At 60.0% G+C, this 2,448-nt stretch overlaps 2 non-coding genes across 2 annotated transcripts in view; both read right to left on the bottom strand.

Moving 5' to 3' along the window:
* LOC124372036 overlaps positions 1–1,295 on the bottom strand; it is a 4,303-nt gene extending 3,008 nt beyond the window's left edge. The window contains exon 1 of the ribosomal RNA XR_006923300.1: positions 1–1,295. This exon is cut by the window's left edge and continues 3,008 nt beyond it. This is a non-coding gene — a ribosomal RNA (large subunit ribosomal RNA).
* A 635-nt stretch (positions 1,296–1,930) lies between these two features.
* On the bottom strand, positions 1,931–2,086 carry LOC124372028. Its single transcript, XR_006923292.1, has one exon. It is a non-coding gene; the product is annotated as a 5.8S ribosomal RNA (ribosomal RNA).
* Positions 2,087–2,448: the final 362 nt, after the last annotated feature.

Below are 2,448 nucleotides of genomic sequence, written 5' to 3'. Positions count from 1 at the left end.
GCTTACTAGATGGTTCGACGATTAGTCTTTCGCCCCTATACCCAGCTCTGACGATCGATTTGCACGTCAGAATCGCTACGGACCTCCATCAGGGGTTTTCCCCTGACTTCGTCCTGGCCAGGCATAGTTCACCATCTTTCGGGTCCCACGTTGTACGCTCTGGGTGCGCCTCTCCTCGCAATGAGAACGAGACGCCCCGGGAGTGCGGGACGCCGCCACTCGGGCCGCGCGTCCATCCTCCCTCGGTCTGACAAGTCAGGCCTTCAATTTCATTGCGCCTTTAGGTGTTTCAAGCATCCCAAATGACTCCGCGCACATGTTAGACTCCTTGGTCCGTGTTTCAAGACGGGTCGGATAAGTACCTTAAAAACGGACATCGCTGACCGGTGTTACAAGACCCGTTCCGAGGACACGGCCGCCAAACAAGTTTTGGCGCACCGAAGAGCCGGGCACAAGTACCGTCATCCCTGGTTGAGCGCAAGCTTGCGGCCGGCCCGGACGCACGATAAAACGGTGGCGGTCCGACACTGCGTTCCCATACCGTCCGACGATCGGTCGGGCATGAACCCGGGTCCGGGAGCACGGTACGGCAGAAAGCTTTCCCGCGTCCCGGGCTACCGCCGGGGCCGTCGACCGCCGTCCAACGGGTCGCGACGTCCTACTGAGGGAGAAGTGCGGCCCACCGCGGCCGGCATAACCCCGCGCGAGCGCCGAGTGATCACCGAAACGACCCCGCAACGACTTGCGCCGTGCGGGCGTACGGTGCCATCTGACCCCCGCGGGAGCCGACTCATGCGAGGTGAGAGCGTGAATCTCCCCTTTCGGTGTTTAAAGTCTTTCCGTTTACCCTGAACGGTTTTTCACGTACTCTTGAACTCTCTCTTCAAAGTTCTTTTTTCAACTTTCCCTCACGGTACATTGTTTTTCTATCGGTCTCGTGGGTCATATTTAAGCCTTAGATGGAGTTTACCACCTGCTTAGGGCTGCACTCTCAAGCAACCCGACTCTAAGGAGAGACCCACCCGACGCCGGCGACCGTCCTACGGGCCTGGCACCCTCTACGGGCAGTGGCCCCATTCAAGATGGACTTGGACTGGCCCGCCGAACACCGGGTTAGTTTGGGCCCTCCCGAACAAGCCCCTGCCACATTTCCCGGCCGGCGCAGCCGGCGGATTCGGTGCTGGGCTCTTCCCGGTTCGCTCGCAGCTACTGAGGGAGAATCCTTGTTAGTTTCTTTTCCACCGCTTAATAATATGCTTAAAATTCAGCGGGTAGACCCACCTGATCTGAGGTCGCAATCAGAGATGCAATTTATTACACTTGGCGCGTGTTCACCCGCTCGCGGACACGCCCTCCGAAAAGAGCGAGCCGTGGCGGGCCCCTCGCGGCCCCGAAAGGGACACGCGCCCTCCGGTTGCGTGAGCGCAGGACTACGATCCGCCGAGGTGCCAGAACACGTGTGAGCAGTTGACTAATTTCACTGTTTTGTAGTCGGTCACCACAGTTGAACATGGCGTGCGAGATCGAGAGCCGCGTCACTCCACCGCCGGTCCCCTCGGGGACGGCGGGACCGGAAGCCGTGCCTTTCGCGCGGACTCGCGGCTAGAACAGAGTGTTTTGCGTGCCGCCCGTCTAGCTCGGTACTGTGCACCGCAGTGGTATTTGAGGAGATTGCCGAAGACGCGCACAGACGTGCGCGTCTTGTGACAGTGCTTCCCATAAAGCGTGCAGTCGGACGTCTCAGCGGGACGCACGTGGGTCCGCGCGGTCACCGTTGAGGTGTACCGCACGGCTAGGCTACAAGGCCCGGGACCTGAGCGACTCGCCTGCACCCACGTGATGCAGGGCCGCCGAGACCCATCGTACGTAGTCCGCTTTCTGTGACAGTCTCACCGCCGCAAAGCTGGTTGAACCGCAGTTCATGTTCTGCCGACCCTCAGACAGGCGTGGCCCTTGGAATAATATCCCAGGGCCGCAATGTGCGTTCAAATTGTCGATGTTCATGTGTCCTGCAGTTCACACGTCAACGCGCGTTTAGCTGCGTTTTTCATCGACCCACGAGCCAAGTGATCCACCGTTCAGGGTAATCTTCATCAAGTCGCCGCACCTCGCGGTAGCGGTCTTGAGTTGTTGTGGACCGAGGTCCGTTGTTGTGCCGGACCGGTGCCTCACACCGGTCACGACACACTTATGGCAGACTCGCAGCATGGGTTGCCAGTGTACGCTTGCCATGGTCACCCGGTAAAAATAGAAAAACACGGCTGTCACGGTCCAGTTACGACCGCCGTGCCCGGGAGCCGCCGACATTTCGGGGACAGGACGTGTCGCCGCCACCACAATCGCGACGACACCGTCCATGTCGGCGGCAATTTTCGGACCGTCACGCCCGACTGACCCTGTGTGACACCCAGCCAGCCACACGGCGGGAGAGTCGGACGCTTAATCCCG

The sequence above is a fragment of the Homalodisca vitripennis genome, unplaced genomic scaffold (genome assembly GCF_021130785.1).
Source record: "Homalodisca vitripennis isolate AUS2020 unplaced genomic scaffold, UT_GWSS_2.1 ScUCBcl_1703;HRSCAF=5658, whole genome shotgun sequence".
Classification (NCBI taxonomy): Eukaryota; Metazoa; Arthropoda; class Insecta; order Hemiptera; family Cicadellidae; genus Homalodisca; species Homalodisca vitripennis.
This window is presented reverse-complemented; position numbering and strand designations above follow the sequence as displayed.